The sequence below is a fragment of the Malaclemys terrapin genome, chromosome 1 (genome assembly GCF_027887155.1).
Source record: "Malaclemys terrapin pileata isolate rMalTer1 chromosome 1, rMalTer1.hap1, whole genome shotgun sequence".
Lineage (NCBI taxonomy): Eukaryota > Metazoa > Chordata > Testudines > Emydidae > Malaclemys > Malaclemys terrapin.
Window position 1 is genome coordinate 305,878,483 of NC_071505.1, and position 17,963 is coordinate 305,896,445.

A 17,963-nucleotide genomic window follows, 5' to 3' on the forward strand; every position below is an offset into this window, starting at 1 on the left:
TGCCTTCCTCCTGCCCCCCCCAAATATAAAGTTGCTTCAGGGAAGAGCAGGAACTGGTTCAGTTGCAAACACTGGCAAATCAGGGAGATGGAAGTAGAGGGACACTTTTTAAGCACTCACGGCTGGCAATATATCAGTCTGAGGTGCATGTGCACTACAGCCAGGAAACAGACACAGGTTAGCAACCTTTGGAATAAGAAATGAGGTAAAGTTACTGAAATAACATGGATTGATCACATCTATTCTATTGGGGAATCAGAAAAAGGGGCCAAATAGACTGAAAAGATGTCGAAGTAAATTTGACTTTTAGGTTTCAAGTTACATCCCTCATCACCTGAAGCATCTATCAGATCATCTTATTCTTCGGAAAGGTGAACTGGTTCTGAGTCATAGGAGCCGGAGATGGTAAGGCTGGGAGGTGGGGTTATTGTATTGGGAGGGATTTAGCTTTAAATACTGCCTCTTTTCGTTGTACTTATTAGAACCATCATGTTGATTTGTGGTGATGCCAATTGAAAAGTGAAAACTGTATGGAGCTTTGTGCCCTGTCAATCCACAGTTATTTTTGAAATGTTATTTTAGTGAGTGACTTATTTTGTGAATGCGTCTTCCTAATTGCCGAGTCGTTCTTAGTATAGGTTTTACTGCTTCAAATGTTGCATAGCACTGGCTGAAAATTAAAATATGGGTGTTTTGTTTGCTATATAAGCAGATTCCACTTGGAGGATCTTCACTGTAAGAACACTACAATTTAGCATCTTGTTAACTTGCTTTAAACCATGCATTTGCATTTGGGGTTATCCGCAGAAATAATTACAGTAATAAGATTAGATGCAAGGTATAAACTGTATCTCCCTTGCCGTTTACTGTGACAGCTATAATAGAAAGCAGTGTTACAACACGGTCAATATTTCATTTACCGTATTTTCCGGCGTATAAGACGACTGGGCGTATAAGACGACCCCCAACTTTTCCAGTTAAAATATAGAGTTTGGGATATACTCGCCGTATAAGACTACCCCTCTTCCAACGCACACCAAAAAAAAAAAAAATTAAAAAAACATCAGATTTGATTTCAATATGGTAATTTTAATTCAAATACTTATGACATGCAGGTATTTAGCAGGAAAACTGTCACTTATAAACATAAGGCTGTTTGTCATCAAACATGTAAACATAAAACAGTGCAAGTGGATTAAACTTTTCCTAATTCACTCTAAAGCTGAAAGGAAGGATAAGACAATAAACCCATGGGAGCTGCCATGCTGTTTGTTTTCTAAGCTGTCAACCAAACTGGAACTGATGATGATAGGAGGAAGATAACAAACAAGAGAGAGAGAGCAAGTGCCGGGCAAGTCCCTGGCGAGTTAGCAACGCCCATCATAACTGCAAGCTACAGTATTTTTACAGGTTTTGCTGGCGTGACAGTTTCCCTTTAAAAGCCTTCAAAATCCTCCTGTTCGTCATCTGATATCATAAGTACATCAATGACATCTTGTGATACATTTGTAAGGCAGTCATCGTATGGATCGAATTCCGTATCAGATGGTGTGGTCTCAGCTTCGGCTTCCTCTTCATCTTGCCACAAGTAGTCGTCCTCCATACCATCTAATGAATTTGATATGCCACACTTCTTGAAAGACTTGATTACTGTTTCTGCATCAATATCATTCCAGGCTTTTATGACAAACTTGCACAAAACATCCAACTGTGGAGCACGCATGTTTCCTCCTTTTGTGAATGACTTTTCGCCGCTAACCATCCATTCATTCCACTGTTCTTGAATGCGATCTTTAAATGGCTTGTTTAGGCACACATCCAGTGGCTGTACCAACGATGTCAATCCTGCAGGAATAACTGCCGCATCTGTGTTTAGTCTTGCAAGCATTTGCTTGGTGCTGGGAGTTAAATGAGCCCTGAACATATCCCACACCAGTAGACTACATTTTTGAATAAGTCCACCTGGTCGCCTGCTCCATACATTATCAAGCCATAGCTTTACCCCTTCTTCATCCATCCAGCCTTTTTCATTCACATGTACAAAACAACCAACATGGAACTTGAGTTTCGGCATTGTTTTTCTTTTAAAAATAATCATTGGTCTCAGTTTGGCGCCATCAGCTGTGCATCCTAATACCACTGTAAAACTGGACTTCTCATGTCCTGTTGTTTTAATTAAAATTGTTTTTTCACCTTTTTGATGGACAGTTTTATTTCCAACCATATCAAAATTCATTGGAGTTTCATCCATATTTCCAATACTACTTAACGCATAGCCATGTTTAGTGCGCTGTTGTATTACGTATCGATGGAAACTATTTACTTTGCTATCAAGATCTGCAGGTAATTTTGGGGCAATTTTCATCTTTTGCCTCAGTACCATATTATGCCTTCCCATGAATCTAGTACACCAGGATACAGTGGCCTTAAATCTGTTGCTGTGATCTGGGTTAGATTTGGCCCACTGAAGTGCAAACAAATGTATTTTATTTCGTGTCACTACATAACCGTTTTGGCGATGCTCATTCACCATGTCTGCTACATGTTTTTCGAGTTCTGGCCAATGTGGGGTGCCTCTTCTTAATGCACACTTACCCCTTGGCATACTCTTTAATGCTTTTTCATTTGCTTTCCAGTCCCGAACCATCTTTTCTGTTACTCCATATTGTCTTGCAGCAGCGCAGTTATTATGTTCCATGGCAAAGTTTACAACTTTAAGTTTGAAACTGGCTTCATATTTCTTTCTTCTTGCTGGTGGAGCCATGATGGGGTTTTGACTGTTGGACATTTGTATACTGTACTGTATGTACTGGTGCTATACTGTATGAACAGGTACAGATACTGGTGCTGTACTGTATATGGTACCCAGTATACAACAACCAGCCAATCACGGCAAGCGATGTACCTTACCGGCGATTGGCTGGTTGTTGTATACAAAGCCTGCTTGGATTGGTCAGCTCTCCCTGCCTGCCCAGCCCTCCCTGTCTCCAAGACTATCAGAGCGGTAGCGCAAACACGCCTCTTTCACCCGTCTGGCCCGCCCTTGTATCCTATTACCTCCTTCTCTGCCTCTCAGATCTCGCACATGCGCGCCTGCGCCGCTTCACTGCAGTCCTCAGGAGCGAGATCTGAGAGGCAGAGAAGGAGGTACGGTAATAGGATACAAGGGCGGGCCAGACGGGTGAAAGAGGCGTGTTTTTCTGGGCACAGCGCCGCTCTATCTCTTTTTTCCATACCCCGGGCGTCCCGGACGCCTGCAGCTTGCTCCGCCCTTCACTTACACCTTCCCGGTGAGGCGCCCCCTCACCTCGTCATCAGGCGGGGATGCGGCCGCGGCCGTTTTTGAGCTCCCCCCACCATATGCGGCGACCGCAGATTCTCCAGTCCGGCTCGGAAGTTTCAGCACCCGCCCTATAAGACGACACCCGGCGTATAAGACGACCCCCGACTTTTGAGAAGATTTTCCTGTGTTAAAAAGTAGTCTTATACGCCAGAAAATACAGTAATTCTATTTTTCATTTGGGATTTTTTTGGCAAGTCTGACAAGGAAAATTAAACAGCAGCAGATTGGAGAGATTGGATAAATCACAGAAAAATAGACAATAGCCAAATTTTACTTTTTTAAATGCCTAAAAATCCAAGATTTTTAAGGGTCTAACTAGCCCTTGGACTTCTGGAAGGTTGTTGTTGTTGTTTTTTTTTTTTGTTAATAGGAACATCCAGAGCCCCCAAAATACCCCTAATAATGGACTCTAGAATCAGCCTTGATGTTGGTCTATACATAATGTTGTGGCCCAGAACAAATTTACCCTGGGATGATATTTTTTGGATGGCTTTCAATGCAGACAGGGAGCTAAGTCTAGATGTGTGCTAGTGTAAGCAGCTGGTGCGTAAAAGTGTTTTATATCTAACTGGCCATTTGTTTTGTTTTTTTTCCAGGTTTTCTCTTGTTAAATTTGGGTTTTAAAAAAAATCAGGTGAAATAACACAATAGCAATTTGAGAGGGTTTTTTCAGGCTAAAATTCTTTTTTTCCCAGGAAATATCAGCTAGATTAGGTCACAGGGGTTATAGTTTGTAGCCTATAGACTCCCAGACTGCAGGTGGTATTTGGGGATGGAACAAGGTTGTTAAGCAACCTTTAATCTTAGAGAGACAAACCCATTGCTTAAAATGGGTATGAGATTAAGTCAAAAGGATAGTTTTGTAACCAATATATTGCCTAAGAGGAAACCAGTGCAATGAACAGGAGGCAAGAAGTGTATACGGAGATTCCTCAGTATTGTTAATTTAATACCGTAGGAAATAGCTACATATCCTTAACAGGGGAGGAAGCAAATAGAGTTACAATAGTTACGGAACACATTCCATGACATACAGCAAACATTCATTCGAGTGCATTTAGTTATTCAGTGAGCAGAACAAGAAACTAATCTGTTTTTACCATACGTGGACTTTAAGATCAGCTGATGTGAGCAGGATGGGTCTTTGAATGCAAAGAAAAGAGAAGTCCCAGAGTGCAGGAAAGACATAATGGAATCAGTTATGGGACCTGAGAGAGGGTTTCTGTCTCACTGCTCCACATTCTGCCACGGGCTTTCCATAGAATTTCAAATCAAGTTTAAGGTTGTGGTTCTTATCTTCACGGTGCTCTATGGCCAGGGCCCGGGGCATCTAAAAGATGGACTGAAGCTCCGAGATCAAGACGGTGTTCAAAAATGTCCCTCCTCTGGCACAAGAGAACTTTCAACAATAAGGGTAAAGCACGTGTGTGGGAGACAGAACTTTCTCAGGGGCTGGTCTGAGACTACAGAATAAACTCCCCTGGGAACTAAGGACCATCACAAACCTCACCACTTTCTGCTCTAAGTACCAGGCACATTCCTTTGAACTTGCACATAGCAACATGTGTATTAAAAAAACAACAACCCTATCAAACAAGAGGCTGAGAGAACAACCAACATGTGGCAGGTGTGTAATCATGTGTCTTTATGCCCTACTGGAAGGCACTCAGATACTACAGTGAGCTTGGCATAAGAAGCTACATTGAACAGTATAGAATATTGGGAAGGGGGGAGAGGTGCTGTGCCGGTGAGTCTCTTTGCTACACCATCTCACCATCCGTGTATGAGGGCATGATGGGAGGAGATAGAAGCAACTGCCTCCACAACCAAGAAGCTCCTTCAGATGAATGTTCCCATGCCATGGAGACCTAGTGCATTTTCCAGGAGATGAGGGAGTGGGCCAATGAGCTGCTCCCTGCAAAGACTTTGGGCTATGGTAAATGTGATGCTGGGAAGAGGACTTAACAAGCCCTTTCTGAAATTCAAGAAGTGTTTGGTGTGTGGGATGGGCATCAAGTAGATTCTTAGTCCCCAATATTTGCACTGAAGGGCATGAGCTTCTTTATCAATATTATGGATGATTCTCATAGGCATGTACAGTGTCTGGCAAAGGCAGGGGCCCCGTTCACCAGAATCTAGTCAAATGTTGCCTTTGTAACAGACTGCAGCTCAGCCTGTCTTTACTTCAGATCACAGAGCTCCGTATTGGCAGTGCTCTTTCACCATCCCCAGCAGCCCTCAGGCCCCTTTCTGTGCTCCCTATGATTTCACTTCATGGGCTAACCAGAGGAATTCCACACGTTGAGCTGGAGGTGTAATTTCCAGCATGAATAACCATACCTGCGCTAGCTTGAATGGAGCTAGCACACTAATAAGAGAAGTGCAGCTCTGGCATCACAACCTGCAGCAGGGACTAGCCAGCCAGGTACGATCCTGTCTGAGACTTTAGTTCAGTGCTGGGGCAGCTAGCCCCTCCCACAGCCCTGACTGCACTTCTATTTTTAGCATGCTAGCTTGACCAGAGGTAGGGTGGGTGTGTCTACTTGAGCTGGACATTACAGTGCCAGCTCAAAGTATAGACATACCCCAAGTTACAACCTGCCAAGCAGCTTTGTCTTCAGGCGCTGAGAGCGAAGCTTGAGGCAGGTATAGCTGTCACAGTCTGGAGGTGGGTGTGACCTTGAGGCAGTCCTTCCTACCGCCATAGCGCCTGCCTCTCCTCTCACTTCTGCCAGTTTGACACTAGCACCACTGATTTCAGTGCAGTTACTCCTGATTTACACAGGTGTAAATGAAAGTAGGGTCAGACTGATTTAGGGACTGCAAACCTCATGCAATAGAAACTCACACCCCCTGCTGCTTTCAAAGAGTTGTAGGGGGCTTAATTTGTGGCAGGACATTCACATTAAAGGGGAGTCAGTCTGTTAAACTGTCAGGGATTTGGGCTCAAGGCTGCTCTAATTTACCAAAGGGGCTGAACTAGGTTTTATGCATGGCGAAGGATGGAGCCAATATCTACATGTCCAGATCTCTCTGTATTTTCTTCTTTCTCTCACTGCTCCCTGTCTGCTCATTTCACACCCTTTCCCCTAACTTTCTCCTACCCCTTGGTTTCCTCTCACTACTTTATTTTTTTCCCTTTTCACTTTTTCCCTGTTTTCTTCCTTCCTCCTCTTATTCCCTTGGTTTGCTTTAAGGGTCTGATCTGTCAAGGTGCTCAGTACCTCCTGCAAACTAGTGAACACCCCAGCTCTTCCTGCAAGATCAATGTGACAGGAGGAAGATGTCAGCACCTTGCAGGATTGGACCCTTAACAAGGAGCAGCCGCTGTGATATAGTTGCTCTTCCTTTTTCTGCCAGCTTGGAAACCAGACCACTCACTTCCTCTTCTTGAGGTTTCACTTGAAATCATTAGTCACGTACGCACAAAGGAAATGGGGCTTTCCAAACTGCCTGTTCAGCACTAGGACAGGAAGCAGAGCTACATACATTCCGTGGCCGACACTTATGGGTTTGACAGAAAGAGACTGTTTTGTTAATGCCAGAAATACTTACCTAGGAAGCTAAACCAGGGGGGAGCCATGGAAATACTAATTCTTCCCCCCTTGCAGCTATATGATTTTCCATTTTAGAACCAGGCACTGAGCCTTGCTGCTTCTCTAGAGAAGCCTGGTACCTAATGAAGGCTCTGCTGCAAATAGATTCTCAGCAGTGACGCTCGCTGGGTTTGTTTCAGAAGTGGGTATGTTGTGCCTTCAGAAGGGACTTCTATAATGAAGAAAAACAAAATGGGGGGCTATGCAACTAGGAAGTGGGTCTAGATTAGCGAAGAAGTCTTGAGAGAGGTTGCAGCGCCTAACATTTCTCTTGCGCCGTTCCAGGAGCAGCGCTGATGGGCTCTAGATTGAACCCCACAGCCATTCTTTCAGACCCAGAGGAACATACTGCTCCATGGATGTGGAAGATCTTGCAACACCCTTCCACACAGCAGGCCTTCAATCCTGTTTCCATTTAAGTCAATGGCAAATACCCTCTGACTCTATGTGATGATAGCAGGGTTAGATTCAAAGAAGACATTACAAATGCTGACACTCAAACACAAGATGAAAGATAACGGACCTAGAGAAAACACAGTTCCTATTCTGGAACTTCCTGAATGGACTCCTGTGCATACAGGGAGAATGGCTAAGATTCATTCCCTGTGTGGATGGGGGCTTGCCTGCACCAAGAGACAGCAAAACATTAAAGTCAGGATCAGCCACGGAGATTTGAGAGAAGAGTTTTGCCCTAATTCTGCATTAAAGGAGCTTAACAATAAACTGACAATTTCCAAAGACAGTCACACAATAGAAGAAAACAAGATGGTGTGGAAGACTGTAATACTGACTTAAAGAACTCAAAGATTTATTGGGATGCTGCGAACAACAACTCCGGCACACACAGGCAGGACTCAAACCTCCTACCATCACCCTGCCACCCAGAGCCGGTACAATGACATACTAATGTACAAGCCAGTTTAACACTAAGGTAATGATACAGCACCCTCTATTGGTGGAGGTTCTGCTTACACTGATCTCCACAAGATGGTGAGACGCAACCGGGCCAGAGAGGGTTCTAATTCTCCACACCATTACCTCAGTGGAGTTATGCTAGCACAAAAGTGGTGTAAGCGGAGGTGAAAGTGGGCTGGTGCGGGACAGTACGGCGTACCGGTAAGAAGTGGCCACCGGTACCGGCCCCTATACAGCCCATGCTAAAGCGCTGCTGCGGCAGCAGTGCTTTAACATCACTGCCCCTTTTGCCCCCCCAGGGCTGCCGACGTGGGGGGCGCAAAAGGGGCAGCTGCACTGGGGTCTGGTAATTTAAAAGGGCTTCTGGCTGCCGCTGCTGCCCCGGGCCCTTTAAATCGCTGCTGGAGCCCAAGGCAACGTGGGCTAGGCAGCCTGGAAGGGCTGGCTGTGGGAGGCTGATCCCCAGCTCTGCCCCTTCTGCCTGAGGCCCCGCCCCTTCTGGGGGCCCAGAGCTGGGCCCCCCATCCTGGTAAGTCTTTTATCTTACTTTCACCCCTGGGTGTAATGGAATGGAGAGTCAGGCCCAGGTAGGATTACCATACGCCCTGATTTTCCAGGACATTGCCTCTTTTTTGAGCCTCGGTCTTGGAGGATTTTTCAAATAACAGGAGTTTTGCAAAGTGGATGCTGTAGCTCAGAAAGACCCCTGATTGGTCTGCTTCCCGATTGGTCCCTCCCTGCATCCGCAGCTGATTGGTTCATTCCCCTGCAGTCTCAGCTGCCAGATCCCGCACACCCACATCCCTGGCTCTCAGCCCTGGGGTGGGGATTCCCGCAGGGAGGCACTAACTGACGGTTGGCGCTGTGTCCTGGGCTTGTGCCAGCTGTGCTGCCACTGTAACAAGGATCAACATTGCCTCCCACCTCAAGAGTGAGGTCCCAGGTACCTCCTCCCAGTACACACTCACCCCTCCAGCATCCCGCCCCCCCAATACTCCCACCAGCTCTCCCTCCCACTCCCTAGCAGTGTCCTCTTTTTGGGAATCCTAGGCCTAGGTAATTTTATCTTTTGAAGCCTGTGGGTGTTGTAGTGGCTGATAGGATGCAGGAACTCTGTTGCAATTTGGGGATGGCAAAGTTCTAGGCTACAAAGGATTTAACTGAAGCTTAAAGCTCTCTGAAAATGGCTTCCACCACAGCTGCATATAAAACTGTCTTCATTTCAGCAATAAACATGCCAGACCAATTAAATCTCTTGTTTCTCCTCCTTTTAGCTCATTATGTACTAGAGCACCTACTAGCAAAATCAGGGTTAGAAACCAACTTCTATCTACCAGAAAGAGCTGCTTTATGCAGTGGCAGATTAGCCACTGGGCCAAGGGGGCCTCTGCCCAAGATCCCCAGCCAATTGGGGGGCCCCTGGAAAAATGGGTGCCCGGCCCCCCAACCTGGCACTCCTGCTGGGGAGTGGAGTTGGGGCCACTTGCTCTGGCCCACAAACCCCTAATCTGCCTCTGTGCTACTCATGCCAATCAATAGCCCTAGCTCCTACTGTTGCAGAATCACTCTAAGGTAGTTTGACACTGTTCATTACAACTAGAACCCAGCCCCTACGGATGCCTCAGCTGCTATTTGAAATTCACTTTTCCCTGTTTGAGGGCGATAAATCCGGCAGTGTAGGGAGTAGAGCCCATGGAAATGTATAATTCTGGAAAGCTTTTCCGGTTGTGCTGTAGGATTTCCAACACATTAATCCCCCTCTTTAGACATCTTTAAGAGCGATTCAAAATAATCCTTTAATGTAATAGTAACACAGAATACGGACACACAGACCTAAAATGCCTACTGGTAGTATTCATCCCCTCTCTGCTTTCATGTGCTACTACTTGATAATTAGCTTCAAGGACTCAGGTAAGATGCTTGTGTATGATACTAAAATATGCTCAGTTGAATTGGTTATAATTTCAAATGGTTTGTAGGCATCATGTTATGTCGCAAATATAATGCAACGGACCCCGGACTAATTTGTTTATGTTTGCATAGTGCTTTGAAAACATAAATCAACACGTAAGGGCCAAGTACATACACACACTCTCCCCTTACAGCCTAGCCTGACATTACCCAAATCAGCAATAATAACTTAGGCCTTTACAATGTATGATACACACCCAGAATGAGGAACATGAGAAAAACGGCTGCAGTATAACATGGAATAATAGGTGGTGCTATTTCTTTGAACATAAGGTCTTTAGTGGCTGCAATATCCAGGCTCAGGATTTTCTATGTCACTATGTTGCACAGTATTGAAAACGAGGTCTTGTGTGGCATAGCAGGAAATCTGGGTCTAACATGAGAGTGACCTGTTAAATTGGGGAATAGCTGTGGGGAATGGCCCTACCTCCCTTCCAAAAAGTACCCAAAGCTGTGGTTAAAATGAAGCAATGCCAAAAATAGATGCTTGGAAACTGTGGTTATAGTCGGAACGTATACTATGTAAAAATGGCACCTTCTTACTAAGTAAATCTGGGGCCACATTCCATGCTCCTGTCATACAGCCAGCCATGGGAGGGTCACCCCAGGAAAAAGAAGGAAAGAATTAATATCTGGGTACAAAAAGAGGTGTAGGAGAAGAGGGGAAACTACAGGGCTAAATTCATCCAGGGGCTCCACCAGCAAAGAATCCTCTAAGGGGCAGTTTTTTGATAAAGCAGTTCCACTTCCCGCAGTGAATGGTGCTGGGCGGGGACGGGTCATAGAGGCCAGCCAAGATGCACTGATTCAGCCCATCCCCATAGCAGCTTTTCCCAGTGGGGTTCCTAGGAAGCCGTGGATGTAATTTAAACCATCCACAAAGCAGCAACGAGGAAAGATGTGGCTGGTGTTGTCTGAGCCTAAAAAATTACACTGCTTTCTGATTGGATTTTATTTTTTAACCTACCATTGTTACAATTTACACCTAAGATTCCTACAACTAAAGCAGGGGTCGGCAACCTTTGAGAAGTGGTGTGCCAAGTCTTCATTAATTTAAGTTTTGCGTGCCAGACCGGGGTTCTGTCCGCTGGCCCCTGCCAGCCAGGGTCCTGGCTGCCGGCCCCACTCAGCCCGCTGCTGGCCCGGGTTCTGTTCATCCAGGCCGGCAGTGGGCTGAGTGGGGCCGGCGGCCGGAACCCTGGCTGGCAAGGGGCCGGCGGCCAGAACCCCAGACCGGCAGCAGGCTGAGTGGCTCATCATGCTGCTGGTCTGGGGTTCCGTAATCCAGGCCAGCAGCGGGCTGAGCATGGCCAGCGTCCGGGACCCCAGATGGCAGCAGTATGCCACTAAAAATCAGTCCGCGTGCCGCCTTTGGCACGCATGCCGCAGGTTGCCGACCCCTGAACTAAAGGAAGGACATTAGAGAAAAAAATAGTCCCTCTTTTTATTTCAGTTGTGTATTTGACAGAGCTTTGTGTATAGTCAGTTTCATTGTTTCCTCTATATATTCTGTTAGGCCCTGCTCCAGCAAACACTTAAGAATATGTAGCTTTACTCATCACCAGAGTAGTCTTATTGACTTCAACTATTTACTCACTGGAATTATTCCAATACCCCAAACTGTAAAATATTTGCAAGATTGAGGCCTTAGTTTCTCCTGCTGTTTGTGTGGCTTTTCAAACCTCAACAGGGAGAGTAAAACAGGTTAAAAAATAGAAAAATATGATTCCAAAACCACAACAATTGGTAGGGTTGCTCATAGTCAGGTAACTGAAATTACTTTAAACTAATTGTTTTTTATGGACTAGATTTCAAGTTGATTGTGTCCCTTTCCACTAATCACAGTGTTACAAAGCCTTCCCCTGCATTTACTTTTACAAGCAGATTGTTCACAGAATTTTTTCTTGGCCAAACTAATGAGACAAGCATAAAATATTTAAAGTAATCATTCTAAAAAGACTTTAAGGAATTTCCCTCCTTTCAGTTGTTACCTTTCTTTTCAGGGTTTTTGTGATGCATTGTACATCTAACTCATTCAGAGGAGAGGTCTGAAGACCATGTTTAAGGCCACGTCTACACTACCCGCCGGATCCGGTAATTGATCCCTGTACTCCACCTCGGCAGGAGGAGTAAGTGGAGTCGACAGGGGAGCCGCGGCGGTTGACTTGCCGCCATGAGGACGGCCAGGTAAGTCAAACTAAGGCTACATCTACACTACAGGGGGGAGTCGATTTAAGATACGCAAATTCAGCTACGTGAATAGCGTAGCTGAATTCGACGTATCGCAGCCGACTTACCCCGCTGTGAGGACGGCGGCAAAATCGACCTCTGTGGCTTCCCGTCGACAGCGCTTACTCCCACCTCCGCTGGTGGAGTAAGAGTGTCGATTCAGGGATTGATTGTCGCGTCCCGATGGGACGCGATAAATCGATCCCCGAGAGGTCGATTTCTACCTGCCGATTCAGGCGGGTAGTGTAGACCCAGCCTAAGATACTTCGACTTCAGCTACGCGAATAGCATATCTGAAGTTGCGTATCTTAGATCAAACTCCCTCCCCTCCCCCCAGTGTAGACCATCCCTTAGTATGCTCTGTGGGATGGGATATAAATTCAGGACTTCATACTCACCTCAATCCTTACCAGATTTCCCAGTCATGTCACTGGGAGGTTTGCACAGGGATTAATAAGTGAATACATACTCTCTGTATGTGTGTATATATATCTCCTCAATATATGTTCCACTCTATATGCATCCGAAGAGGTGGGCAGTAGCCCATGAAAGCTTATGCTCTAATAAATTTGTTAGTCTCTAAGGTGCCACAAGTACTCCTGTTCTTTTTGCGGATACAGACTAACACGGCTGCTACTCTGAAACCTGTCATAGGTGAATACAGCCATTATGTAGTGACTACTCTTTTATTATTTATTCAGTCTCTTACTGTCATCCTTAATACTCTGTGTAAACTTCTGCCCTTTGTTTCTCTTCCTTTCTCTCCCTTTTTTAGAGCTTTGTGAATCTCTTCAGTTCTTCCCTTTATATTTGCTTCCCTGCAGCAACTTCCAGTTCCCACCCTTGTTCCTGTTCCATTCCCAAAAATGATCAGCAATGATACTGGTAATGGTGACAATGAAGGGTCCTCACTGCGCTTTAGAGTTGCCTCGGGATTGAGATCAACGGGGTAAGGGTGGTTCACCCCTCTGAATCAGTTTCAGGTGGTCTGGACTCAAGCAGACACCATAACATTAGTGTGCATGTTCTCCATGCTTGGAAGAGTCACCCTGCAGCCCTAGGGGCCTAGAAAGGTACTTTTCTTTTTTATAAGAAAGCTTAGATTCTGCACAAGCTGAGTTCCAGTGTAGCCCCATGATGCTAAGACCTTATATACTGTTTGCCTCTTCAGAGCCACACTTGTAACCACACCTGTGCCACAATCCAAATACCTGCTGCCCATCCCCCCTCACTGTCCTTCTGGAGTATTGTGACTCACTCACTAATCATTTCATCTGAATGAACACCCACCTCACTATTTTCTGGACCAGAGTTGTAAAGCATTCTGCTATCCCTAAAACCATCCATTCCCTCATCCCAAGTCACAGTTGTTGTAACGCTGTGTGCCTCATGTGAAGGAAAGGACAGGGTTAGGGTTAGGGCATTCACAAAAGGTAAAACCAAGGGCAACAATTTTCTCTTCCAAACAGCAATGCAGATCTGTACTGAATAGGCAAATCTCATGGACATCTTTAGACCTTGTGTTTGCAGGCTGAAAGAAAAACACACAGATTGAAGACTGGCAACATGAGGAATTAGAGCACAGGATTAGGAGACAGGACAGTTGGTCTCTGTTTGGGATCATGTCACTGAGTTACTCTCTGCCTCAGTTTACCCACCTGTGAAATAAGATACTGATTCATAAGCACTTTTTTGAAGCATGCTGACACCTCTGGATGAAAAATATTACATAAATGCAAAGCATTATTACTGTATTGCCATTGTTTCCTAAACACTTCCTGTAGGATGGGACAGTCCTCAGTCTCCATACAGCCCCTCACGCTCCTTACATGTCTCCATGATTCTGAAATGTGTAGTACTGCAGTATGGATAAATCAGATTGGAGAGAAGGCGTGTTAAGTGCTTTAACGCTATAAAGGACAAATTCTTTGCCTAAGGAAGCAGTAATTCATGTCTTGAATTCCTGACTGGGGGGACGGGAGGGAGAGAGAGACAAAGCCTCAGCATAGTCACAGACACCGAGACCAAGGTGAAGAGTGTGTAATGCCATGGAGTGAGCAAACAACGATACGGATCACTGAGGGCCCTGGGCGGTGTGATACCGTGGCGAGAGGAGGGAATTTCCTGACTTTCCCTGCAAGTGACTAGCGCTGCTGGAAAGCTGCACTGAAGGCGCTAATCGCCAGGGGGTGGCTGGCTGGGATAAACATACCCCGCATGGCTCGGTATTTCCCCGCCTGCCGGTAAGGACTCTGCGGTGGGGCCCGTCCTGTGCGATCAGCTCTCGGAGCAGCGGAGTTTCTAGACTGGGGTCGGCTCCGCAGCACCTGGGGCTCTAGGCACCGGCAGCAGAGTCACGCCCCCGCCTTCCTCCCAGACCAGTGCGCGCGCCTCGTCCTGCGCCCCCATTTTCTTGCCGGGCCCCGTTCTCCCCCCATGGACCCCTTCTGTTGCCATGGCGCCGCCTGCTTCTCCCATCCCTGAGGCACCCCCCTCACCCCGGTCCCGTGCAACCCCACAGCAGCCCCTCGGCTCCCCGCTCTTCCTGCTCCCAGCCGGCTCCAGCCCCGCGAGCTTCCGCATCGCTCAGGGCTCGCGCTCACGGCTCAGCCGGGGGCGCCCCTCACTACCCATCACGCAAGGTGTTTTTCCGCCGTGGTCTCTGTGGCGCAATCGGTTAGCGCGTTCGGCTGTTAACCGAAAGGTTGGTGGTTCGAGCCCACCCAGGGACGGGTGTGGGAGCGTTTTATTCTCGGGGGGCTGCTACACGTGAAGAGGGAATCAGGTGCTGCTGATTGCACTTGGGGGCGGCTCGCTCGGCTCCAGGCCTGGCACTTTTTATTGTAGAGGCTGGGCCGGAATTGGAGCCGGGCGGGGGACGGGCTGGGAGCGCAGACCAGACATTGCCCCGCTGCCGGCGCCTGTCTCCCGCTGGCCCGAGGGGCGCTGCGCACGGAGCTAGCTGGGGGGGCGATCAATGCGCACCTGGAGCTGGCACCCGCAGAGCGCCCCCTGCCGCCCGCTCTGCCTTCGCGCGCGCACTGACGGGGGCGGGGGTGACCTGTCGCTAGCGCTGCTGCCCGAGCCGGGTCGCTGGGTGCTGTGCGCGCCGCGCTGGGTCAGCCTGGGGCGGGGTGGGCGCTTTGTGAGCAGGAAGGTCACAGATCTAGACACGGCATTAGGTAGCGCCTGTAGCTAGAGACCATAGTCCAGTGCCTTCGACAAACGTTGTGGCAAAAAAAATAGAAGCCCTGTGACACCAAGTAGTTTCTGCATCCGGCACTGAACAAACCTACACGCCGAAGTATTGATAATACACAACCGCGCAGCTACATAAAGTATAACAGAGACCATGGGAGGGCTGTAGCTAAGTTGGGTTTCCGTAGTGTAGTGGTTATCACGTTCGCCTAACACGCGAAAGGTCCCCGGTTCGAAACCGGGCGGAAACAAGTCACTCTCCCTTTTTCTGACTCGTCTCCTGCATTTTTAGGCTTAGAACATGGAAGTTCTACTTTGAATTGTATCAATGATGAGCTAAATAACATGGAAGCTCTCTCTAAATTATAGTCCTGGGTTCCTTACCCTTTCAGCTGCCATGGTAAATTAACATTTTTGGGGGGGGGGGGGGGGGGGGGGGTTCATGAAGCCTCTAATAGGAACTAAGTTCTATCTACTACTCTGAAATAATCTTAATGTGGCCTATAGAGTGCAATCCTTCGTTCTGGATTTGTCATTCCCCAAGCTGTCTCACAAAAACCAGGCAGTGTTAACCCGATTTTAAAAAGAATGAAGTCGAGTTATTTAGTAGGAATTGTACGGTTTTTCCAAATGGCATCAAACAGCAAAAATACTTTAGCACAAAACTGACCGGTTGTGCACCAAGTTTTCCCATTGCCCAGGGCCCAGTCTGGTAGAGGATCAGCCCATAACAGTGGCATAGGCCACTCACCGTTTATAAGCATCGGGTTTCTTTGTTGTTACTTGGACAATCACTGATTTCATTTAAGCAAAATGTTGAAATGCAGCCAAGAGTGTTATATATCAGTTGCACAACTAGCTTTGCTGGAATCCAGAACATGTAACTTTCCCCATATACGACCATTGTTAAGCTAGGACAAAAAACGGTTCTTTTTAATTACTTTGTTAAAAGTCGTTTTAAAAACAGCTGCGATTGAAATGGCTGTAGTACGGGTGTCCTCTTTAAAAAGACAAAAGCAAATACCAGCTCTACAGTCAGACGATGGTGCTTGGCATAATTTTCTCCAGTTGATTAATCTCTGCAGTGGAGGAAAGGCTGCTCAGCTACACCCCAGGAGGCCAGTATAATGGAATTACCTGACCAGATAACTGCTCTTGTATATTTTGAATTTGCCTACCTCCAGGCTGTGAACTTGCACTTAAAAAATTAAATCTCTGCTCTTACCATTAGGAAGATAACACGCACAAGGAGAAATTAGTGTAAACTTAAGTAGCGATGTCCGCCTGACTCAGCAGACATTTTGGAATAATAGCCTTCAGAGAGAGAAACTGTCTCCCTAGCAGCAATTGTGTTTTTACTCTGAAGCCTAATGTCAGAATTGACCATTTTATGGCAATTATTTCAGAAGATTCCCAGCCAATTAACTTAATTCCGGCTGGGTGTAGTGGAAGATACTGGAACTGAGGACAAAGGGAAAGATTGTTGCTACTGTATTACAGTTTACTGGGGGGCAGGGCTGGCGCGTCCACTAGGCAACCCGTGATATCAGAAACCTCTGTGTTCTTGGGGAACCAGAGTGAAGTATCCAGCCTGACACATGAAAAACACCTCCCCCCCCCCCGCCCCGCAGCCTCTGCTTAAACCAAAACCCATTAAAGGAAAAAAAAACTTGCAGAGAGCAGTGAAGGGCATTGGGAGACACACTAAGGCCTTGGCTACACTGGCAATTCACAGCGCTGCACTTGCTGCGCTCATGGGGTGTGAAAAAACACCCCCCCTGAGCGCAGCGAGTGCAGCACTGTAAAGCGCCAATGTAATCAGCGCCTGCAGCGCTGCACGCTCGCTCGCAGCGCTGCAAGCTATTCCCCTCGGAGAGGTGGAGTACTTGCAGCGCTGCGAGAGAGCTCTTGCAGCGCTGGCAGCGCAACTACACTCGTGCTACAATCCACGAGTGTAGCCAAGGCCCTAGACCCCTCTAGCATACAGAATGGAGAGCAAAGACAACTGCCCTAGCCTCATATGTATGAAAGATGGGACAGGAAGACATCTCAATTTACATACAGAATGGAGAACAGAGAATCGCACTGAACTGTGGGACCAGAAAAAGCAGGGAAGCACTGCATCCTGGGAATCTCTGCTCCAGATGCTAATGAACCTATGTCTGCACACACCCAGCTCAGCAGTTATCAGACCAATTCTAGTAAGTATCAGAGGGGTAGCCGTGTTAGTCTGAATCTGTAAAAAGCAACAGAGGGTCCTGTGGCACCTTTGAGACTAACAGAAGTACTGGGAGCATAAGCTTTCGTGGGTCAGAACCTCACTTCTTCAGATGCAAGTAATGGAAATCTCCAGAGGCAGGTATATATCAGTGTGGAGATAACGAGGTTAGTTCAATCAGGGAGGGTGAGGTGCTCTGCTAGCAGTTGAGGTGTGAACACCAAGGGAGGAGAAACTGTTTCTGTAGTTGGAGAGCCATTCACAGTCTTTGTTTAATCCTGATCTGATGGTGTCAAATTTGCAGATGAACTGAAGCTCAGCAGTTTCTCTTTGGAGTCTGGTCCTGAAGTTTTTTTGCTGTAAGATGGCTACCTTTACATCTGCTATTGTGTGGCCAGGGAGGTTGAAGTGTTCCCCTACAGGTTTTTGTATATTGCCATTCCTGATATCTGACTTGTGTCCATTTATCCTCTTGCGTAGTGACTGTCCAGTT

At 46.9% G+C, this 17,963-nt stretch overlaps 2 non-coding genes across 2 annotated transcripts; both read left to right on the plus strand.

Moving 5' to 3' along the window:
- Nucleotides 1-14,712: 14,712 nt before the first annotated feature.
- Nucleotides 14,713-14,786, plus strand: TRNAN-GUU (transfer RNA asparagine (anticodon GUU)). The gene has a single exon. It is a non-coding gene; the product is annotated as a tRNA-Asn (tRNA).
- Nucleotides 14,787-15,430: 644 nt separating this feature from the next.
- Nucleotides 15,431-15,503, plus strand: TRNAV-AAC (transfer RNA valine (anticodon AAC)). The gene has a single exon. It is a non-coding gene; the product is annotated as a tRNA-Val (tRNA).
- The last annotated feature ends 2,460 nt before the right edge of the window (nucleotides 15,504-17,963 follow it).